A 9944-nucleotide genomic window follows, 5' to 3' on the forward strand; every position below is an offset into this window, starting at 1 on the left:
ACAGAGGTTTAACAACTGGATTGCCAGGAAAGTTCTGATCATAGAGTTTTAAAACACCAAACTTAAGGGTCTGGAAGCAGAAAAGGCAGCTAGGAAATCTGTTCATGTAGGGTAACATGGATTAAAAGTGCCCTACTCAAAGTTTTAACATAGTATGAATTTTTCATAATATTAACTTTTTATTTTCAAGTGTTATTGATAATAGTATTCTGGGTTTTTAAAAAAAGAAATGGATAATAAAACATTTATGGATATAGAGCAGTCTTCCCTTATCCACAGGGTATATGTTCCAAAACCCCCAGAGGATGGCTGAAACTGTGGATAGTACTGAACCTATATACACTATGTTTTTTTCCTGTACATCCATACTTATGCTAAAGTTTAATTTATAAATTAGGCACAGGAAGAGATAAACAAGAATAATAATAAAATAGAACAATTATAACAACATACTATAATAAAAGTTATGTGAATGTGGTCTCTCTCAAAATATCTTATTGTACATATTTAATGCCTTTTCCATCTTAACTAAGCACTTATCACATACTATGGCCATAACTTTTGCACCTAACATAGTTTCACCTAAATACATAAAGCAAATATTAACAAAAGTAGCAAATATTAACAAAAGTAAAGGGAGAAATTGACAGTAACACAATAATAGTAGGGGACTTTTTAAAAAAAGTATTTATTGGGCTTTGCTGTGGCGCAGTGGTTAAGAATCCACCTGCCAATGCAGAGGACACAGGTTCGAACCCTGGTCTGGGAAGATGCCACATGCTGCGGAGCAACTAAGCCTGTGTGCCACAACTACTGAGCCTGCGCTCTAGAGCCCGCGAGACACAACTATTGAGCTTGCGTGCCACGAGTACTGAAGCCCACACGCCTAGAGCCCGTGTTCTGCAACAAGAGAAGCTACTGCAATGAGAAGCCCACACACCACAACAAAGAGTAGCCCCTGCTCTCTGCAACTAGAGAAAGCATGCATGCAGCAATGAAGACCCAATGCAACCAAAAATAAATAAATAAAATAAATAATTTAAAAAAAAGTATTTATTTATTTGGTTGCACTGGGTCTTAGTTATGGCAGGCAGCCTCCTTAGTTGAGGCTCCAGGGCTCCTTACTTGCGGCTCACAGGCTCCCTAGTTGTGACACACAGGCTCCTTAGTTGTGGCATGCATGTGGGAGCTAGTTCCCTGACCAGGGATCAAACCTGGATCCCCTGCATTGGGAGCATGGATTCTTATCCACTGAGCCACCAGGGAAGTCCAAAAAGTAGGGGACTTTGACACTCCACTTATACCAATGGACAGATTATCCAGACAGAAAATCAATAAGATTTTTTGGCCTTAAATGACACATTAAACCAGATGGACTTAATATATTATATAGACCTATATATAGACCATTCCATCCAAAAGCAGCAGAAAGCACAACACACTCTTTTCAAGTGAACATGGAACATTTTCCAGAATTGATCACATGCCAAGCCACAAAACAAGTCTCAATAAATTTAAAAAGATAGAAATCATATCAAGGTTCTTTTCTGACCCAATAGTATGAAAATAGAAATCAACTGTAATTAAGAAACTGCAAAAAACACAATAACATGGAGGATAAACAATATACTACTAAACAACCAATAGTTCACTGAAGAAATCAAAGAAGAAATTTAAAAATACCTGGAAACAAATGAAAATGGATGACCCAAAATCTATGGGAGGCAGCAAAAGCAATTCTAAGAGGGAAGTTTATAGTGATACAAGCCTACCTCAGGAAACAAGAAAAATCTCAAATAAATAATATAACCTTACACCTAAAGGAACTAGAAAGAGAAGAACAAATAAAACCCAAAGTAGAATGAAAGAAACCATAAATATCAGAGCAGAAATAAATGAAATAAAGACCAAAAAAATAATAGAAAAGATTAAAAAGCTAGGAACTGGTTCTTTGAAGAGATAAACAAAATTGATAAACCTCTAGCCAGACTGGACCCAAATCAGTAAAACTGAAATGATAGAGAAGTTACAACTGACACCATATAAATACAAAGGATCATAAGAGATTACTACAATTATAAGCCAATAAAATGGACAACCTAGAAGAAATTGATAAATTCCTAGAAACAATCTTCCCAGATTGAATCGGGGCTTCCCTGGTGGCGCAGTGGTTAAGAATCCGCCTACCAATGCAGGGGACACGGGTTCGAGCTCTGATCCGGGAAGATCCCACATGCTGCGGAGCAACTAAGCCCGTGCGCCACAACTACTGAGCCTGCACTCTAGAGCCTGTGAGCCACAACTACTGAGTCCTCGTGCCGTAACTACTGAAGCCCGTGTGCCTAGAGCCCATGCTCTGCAACAAGAGAAGCCACCACAATGAGAAGCCCACGCACCACAACAAAGAGTAGCCCCCGCTTGCCGCAACTAGAGAAGAGCTGCATGCAGCAACAAAGACCCAAGGCAGCCAAAAGTAAATAAATAAATAAATTTATAAAAAAAAAGATTTAATCAGGAAGAAATACAAAATATGAACAGACTGATTACCAGTAATGAAACTGAATCAGAAAAAAAAGAAAAAACCCTCCCAACAAACAAAAGAACAGGACCAGATGGCTTCACAAGTGAATTCTACCAAACATTTAAAGAAGAGTTAACACCTATTCTTCTCAAATTATTCTAAAAAACTGAAGATGAAAGAACGCTTCTGAACTCATTCTATGAGGCCAGCATCACCTGGTGTCAAAATTAAAGACACTACACAAAAAGATAATTTCAGGCTAATGTCACTCATGAACATAGATGCAAAAATCCTCAATAAAAATCGGCAAATTGAAAAAAAAATTGGCAAATTGAATTCAACAATACACTGAAAGGATCATACACCATAATCAAGTGAGATTTATCCCAGGGATGTGATATCTGCAAATCAGTCAATATCTGCAAATCAGTCAATATGATATATCACATTAACTAACTGAAGAATCAAAATCATATGATTATCTCAATAGAGGCAGAAAAAGATTTTGACAAAATTCAACATCCATTTATGATAATAACTCTTAACAGAGGGGGTATAGAGGGAATATACCACAACATAATAAAGGTCATATATGACAAACCTACAGCTTGTAGCATACTCAATTGTGAAAAGCTGAAAACATTTCCTCTAAGGTCACAAACAAGACAAGAGTGCCTACTTTTGCCTCTTTCATTTAACTTAATATTGGATGTCCTAGCCACAGCAATCAGAGAAGAGAAAGAAACAGAAAGAATCCAAACTGGACAAGACAAAGAAATAAAATAAATCCAAATGGAAATGAAGAAGTAAAACTGTCACTACTTGTAGATGATGTGATACTCTATATAGAAAATCCTAAAGACACCACCAAAAAACTATCAGAACGAATAAATGAATTCAAAGTTGCAGCATACAAAATTAATATACAGAAATCAGTTGCATTTCTATACACTAACAACAAACTATCAGAAAGAGAAATAAAGAAAATAATTCCATTTACTATCACATCAAAAAGAATAAAGCACCTAGGAATAAATCTAACTAAGGAAGTAAAAGACCTGTACTCAGAAAATGATAGGACATTAATGAAGGAAATTAAAGAAGACACAAACAAATGGAAAAATACACTGTGCTCATGGATTGGAAGAATTAATATTGTTATAATGACCATATTACCAAAGGCAATCTACAGATTCAGTGCAATCCTTATTGAAATACTGATGGCATTTTTCACAGAACTAGAACAAGTAATTCTAAAATTTGTTTGGAAACACAAAAGATTCCAGATAGCCAAACAATCTTGAGAAAGAACAGAGCTAGAGGAATCATGCTTCCTGACTTCAGACTATACAGCAAACACACAGTAATCAAAACAGTATGATACTGACACAAAGACAGATAGATCAATGGAACAGAATAGAGAGCCCAGAAATGAACCCATACTTATATGGGCAATTAATCTATGACAAAGGAGACAGGAATGTACAATGGGAAAAAGAGAGCCTCTTCAGTAAATATTGTTGGGAAAACTGTACAGTTATGTGGAAAAAATCAAACTGGACTCACACTGTGAACAAAAATAAATTCAAAGTGGATTAAAGACAAATGTAAGACCTGAAACCATAAAACTTCTACAGGAAAACATAGGCAGTATGCTCTTTGGCAACAGTCTTAGTAATGTTGTTTTGGATATGTCTCCTCAGGCAAGGGAAATAAAATAAAAAATAAACAAACTGGACTACATCAAGCTAAAAAGTTTTTGCCCAGTGAAAGAAACTATCAACAAAGCAAAAAGGCAGCCAACTAAATGGGAAAATATATTTGTAAACAATATATCTGATAAGAGTTTAATATCCAAAATATACAAAGAATTCATACCACTCAACATCACAAAAACAATCTGATTAAAAAATGGGCAGAGGACCTGAATAGGCATTTTTTTCCCAAAGAAGACATATGGATGGTCAACAGATACATAAAAATATTGTCAACATCACTAATCATCAGGGAAATGAAAATCAAAACCACAATGAGATACTACCTCACGTGTGTCAGATGGACATTGTCAAAAAGATAATAAATTGTAAGTGTTGGTGAGGATGTGGAGAAAAGAGAACCCTCATGTGCTGTTAGTGGGAATGTAAATTGGTACAGCCACTATGGAAAATAGTATGGAGGTACCTCAAAAACTTAAAAATAGAAACACCATATATTCCAGGAATTCCACTTGGGTATTTTCCCAAAGAATATAAAAACACTAACTCTAAAAGATATTAGCATCTTACGTTCATTGCAGCATTATTTACAATAGCCAAGATATGGAAGTAACCTAGGTATCCATCAATGGATGAATGGATAAAGAGATGTGATGTATGTACACACAGACACACACATACACACACACACACACACACACACACACACACTGGAATAGTATTCAGCCATAAAAAAGAATAAAATCTTGCCATTTGTGACAACATGGATGGACGTAGAGGGTATTACGCTAAGTGAAATAAGTCAGACAAATAAAAATATTGTATGATTTCACTTACATGTGGAATCTAGAAAACAAAACAGTGAACAAACATAACAATACAGGAACAGACTCATAGATACAGAGAACAAACAGGTGGTTGACAGAGGGGAGGAGGGTTGGGGAATGAGTGAAATAGGTGAGGGAGATTAAGAGATACAATCTTTCAGTTATAAAATAAGTCATGGGGATGTAACATACAGCATACAGAATATAGTCAGTAATATTGTAATAACTTTGTATGGTGACAGATAGTAATGATTTCTCATGGTGATCATTTCATAATGTATAAAAATATCGAATCACCATGCTGTACACCTGAAATTAATGTATTATTGTAAGTCAATTGTACTTAAAAAAGACACACACAGAAGACGCAAGACACTCACCATACACACCCAACACACAAGACAGCAACACACAAACACAGCACATAAGACACACACCACATACCCACAACACACACAAGAAACACATACACACATACACACCACACACAATACACACAAGACATACAGCACATCACTCAACACACAGGACACACATTACATATGTACACACAATACACACACACACAAATATAACACACACATACAACAAAGAAGCTGTTGCTTTCTGGCTGTATCACAACACCTCTCTACCAGCCTAGAGGCTTCCAAGGAGCCCTAAATCATGACAGTAACTAGTTGAAATTGTACCACCATTATCTTGAGTTACCTTATCTTTAAAAGAAAATATCCTAATAAGTTTTTGATCCAATGTGGAGGACCTGTAATTTGGAACAAGTAAATTCATCTGTTTTTTTCTCCCAAAAAAGTAAAAAGAACAATTTTTTAAAAATTAATTAATTTATTATTTTTTGGCTGCATTGGGTCTTCGTTGCTGCACATGGCTTTCTCTAGTTGCAGTGAGTGGGGGCTAATCTTCGTTGCGGTGCATGAGCTTCTCATTGCGGTGGCTTCTCTTGTTGCAGAGCATGGGCTCTAGGCACGCAGGCTTCAGTAGTTGTGGCACGCTGGCTCAGTAGTTGTGGCTTCGCGGGCTCTAGAGCACGGGCTCTAGAGCGTAGGCTCAGTAGTTGCAGTGCACAGGCTTAGTTGCTCCGTGGCTTGTGGGGTCTTCCCGGACCAGGGCTCAAACCCGTGTCCCCTGATTTGGCAGGTGGATTCTTAACCACTAAGCCACCAGGGAAGCCCCAAGAACAATCTTGAAAAGACTTTAACTATGCTTTAAGATCCATAAGTATGCTTTGGATCCTCAAAGGAATAAAGAAAGAATAAGAAATTGAATAAAGCATAAAGAAGAAAAAAGTATTGTTAAATTAAAACAGGCCAAAATAAAACATGAGCAGGTATATATAAAATCAATCAATTTAATTAATAAGTACTGTGGTGGTTTTAATAATGTCCACAACTTATTTGACACTTCTCCCTCCAGGAGGTAGAGCTTAATTTCCTTCTTCTTGAGTGTAGGCTGGGCTTAGTGGCTCACTTCTGAGGCACATAGTATGGAAAGGGAAAACTAGTAACTTTACAGTAGAAGGACTTGGCAGATACCACCTTAGCCAAGCGATCAAGGTTAAATTCAATAATATTGACAGACTGATATTATAAACTCTCTGATGTGATGTGATGAGATGAGCACTTCACGCCTATGGTATTCTTCCCCAAAATCTATAACCCTAGTTTAATAATGAGAAAACATCAGAAAAAACTAAGTTAAAGGACATTCTACTACACATCTGTCCAGTACTCTTCAAAAGCGCCGAGGTTATGAGAGACAAGGAAAGACTGAGAAACTGTCACAGACTGGAGGAGACTAAGAGGACCTGAATATTGGATGTAATGTGGTTTCTTGGAGTGGACTCTGAACATATAAAGGACATTAGTGAAAAACTTGAGGAAATCTGAATAAAGTTAATAACATTGTATCAATATTATTTTCTCATATTCTGACATGATAAATGTATCATGGTTATGTGAGGTGTTACCATTAGGGGGAGCGCGGTGAAGAATACACAGGAAATCTCTATATGATCTCATAATTCTTCTGTAAATATAAAATTATTTCAAAATGGAAAGTTTAAAAAATATAAACAAATGAATCAATTAGAAATCCTTCAAAGGATTTCCTTAAATGGAAAAGTACAGTTATGGAGGTGGGGGGAACCCTCAATAAACAAGATACACAATTTAAATAGACACAGTCAAAGGAGACTTAGTGAATTGGAATATTGTTCTGAGGAATTCACCTAGAGGATGGCACAAAAAGATAAGGTATAGTAAAAAGACATGGAGGATAGAAGGGGCATCAGTGAAAAAATGGCAAAGTATGGGTTCTGTCTCCAGAAACTCTGAAAAGACTTGGCAAAAACTGTCTCAATCTCACCAGAACTTTGGGAGATAGTCAAAAGTTTAAAGCAACTAAATGGGAGATATTCAAAAGTTTAAAGCAACTAAATGCTAAAAGTTTAGCAAATAAATGCTAACCCAGGAGGAAGGCCACTGAAACACAGCAGGTGATCTTTGTGATGTTTTATCTTACCCTAGCCCCACCATCCTCCCTGCTCACTGGTACAGTGGCAGTCTTAAAGATGGCAGGCAATGTTTCTGGTGTGGGTGCCTGCTTCTGGAAGAAGCAGAGTGGACCTTGTTCCAAAGGAATAGAGTTTGTCTTTTTGTCTTGACTGGGTTTTCCCCAAAGGACTGATGCAAAGGGCTTTCTTTTGTTTCACTTAACCTGGAACTCTATCAGGGCAGAGAAGCCACAGAGAGGACTTTCCCTAAAAACATTGAAAGGCAAATGAACAAACTAGCACCTGCCTGGGTAAAAAATAATAGTTGGGGCAAACAACAGACACACCAAAATCCTGGGAGGAAAATCCCGGAGGTGATATTTGGGGAGGGGAGGGAATAAGGGCTTTGAAAGTTTCCTGTGTATATTGGAGAATCTAGAAAGCCATATACATGCAAAGGGAAGGACACATGCTTAGAGAAGAACTGAGATGACCGTACACATTCACCTCTGGCTGTTCTTTAGGCTCAGGGCAAGCAGAAAGTGGAGGTTAAGCTGGGGTTGCAAACAACCTGGCTAAGCATGGGAGTGATCCAACATAGATCACTGCAAAGACTTGGAGATATTTTTTTTTCCTTTTCTGCTGTGTTTTTTCTTCCTTCTTTCTTTTCCTCCAAGAATGTAAGGATATCTCCCTGTAAACCACAATAAAGAAATATGGTTACGTAGGAGAAGTTACTTGCTTTTAGAAAATAAACACTCAAGTACTTAGGGGTTTCTAACTTTCCAACACTCTAATGATATTTCCAACTTACTCTCAAGAGGTTCAGAAAAGGGAAGTAGGTTTGCTTATTTAGTAATCATTTCTTAGGCCCTTCTGTGTGATGGGTGTGGTGGATAGCAGAGATCTGACTTGGACTTCATCCCTGTCCTCCAAGAACTCATAGACTAGTAGAGGAATCCATCTACCTAAAATGCCAGACAGTCTAAGGGCCGTATGATGTGTGAAACGGGACCATGGGAGCTCAACGGAGGGAGAGGAACAGGAATGGTTTCTTAAAACGGGTCATATAAGCTGATTCTTGAAGGCTGTAGAGTGTTTCAAGGGAGACAGATGGGTAGAAGTTTGCTTTGTTTGGAGGGGTGAAGGATAGTGACTGCTAATTGTTCCCCAATACCCCCATCTTTCAGTTAGTAATGAATTCTCCCTAAGTTTAGCTGGGTGCTTGGCAGTCAGCTATAATACATTTTTAACCTCTCTTACAGCTGGCTATGACAATGTGACTACATTCTGGCCAAAAGGGAAGTCAGCCAAAGAGATGCTGGCAACCCCCAGGTCACACCTTTAACAGGAAGCTGCATGCCTTTCTCATCCTCTCTTTGGGATATAATAATGGTGAATCAACATTGACCCCGTGGATGAGAGTATTACCATGGGTGGAGTAGCAAGATGGCTAGAACTGAGTCCCAGGATGACCTTGGGGAACAGTGCTTGTGATCAGCCCTGCACAGTCTACTAGTTCAGAGTTTTACCTGGGAGAGAAACAGAACTTCTACCTTGATTAAGCCATGGATATTTTTGTCTCCATCTAGTCAATATCCTAACTAATAAAAGCAGGAAGAAGAGAAGAAAGGCAATGAGGATATGGAACATACTTAGAAAGACAAACTCTTACTTTTTCCTTTCTTCTTTCTTTTTTTTCCTTCCCTTCCCCTCTTCTAATCTATCCTTTGTTTCCTACAGTTATGCATAAATGTATATACACATACAAACACACATATACACACACATTTGCTCTTCCATATCCCCTTGGTTCCAGATTTTTAGCTCTAGACATATCAACAGATTCACATCTTCTATGTTCTTCCTGCTTAATCTACCCACCAGTGAAACAGCTCTAAGTACGGAAACCATTTCCTTCCTCAGAGGCTCCCCACAGAGCACAGTGAGGCAGTAGGCATCTGGACAAGCAGTGGACAGGACGTCTTCTTGATCACAGTGGGCAGAGGGTATTGCTTTCTTTGTACAAATTGATTTGTAGGGAATAGAGGAACTGTATTTTTCCTGGGAAGCTTTCTCTTTTTCCATAAAAGGGTGTTTTGAGGAAGTCTTCAATGTGGGAATCACAAAAGCCTTATGTTCCCCTTTTCCAATCAAAATGTCTAACTTCTCTATGTTACTTTACAGAGTATTGTAAGTATTGTTTTGGTCTTCTCAGTATCCATGCTTTTGGTAACAGAATCCTGTTTTTACTTTCAGTTTCAGGTCATGGGGTTTGGCCTGGGGCTGACCCAGTCATTTGACCCTAGGATTGCATATGTAATCCAGTTCTGGTCAAAGCTGGAGGTATTGGGAAAAAGACTTTCATAATGTCA

The sequence above is a fragment of the Phocoena sinus genome, chromosome 6 (genome assembly GCF_008692025.1).
Source record: "Phocoena sinus isolate mPhoSin1 chromosome 6, mPhoSin1.pri, whole genome shotgun sequence".
In the NCBI taxonomy this organism is placed as follows: domain Eukaryota; kingdom Metazoa; phylum Chordata; class Mammalia; order Artiodactyla; family Phocoenidae; genus Phocoena; species Phocoena sinus.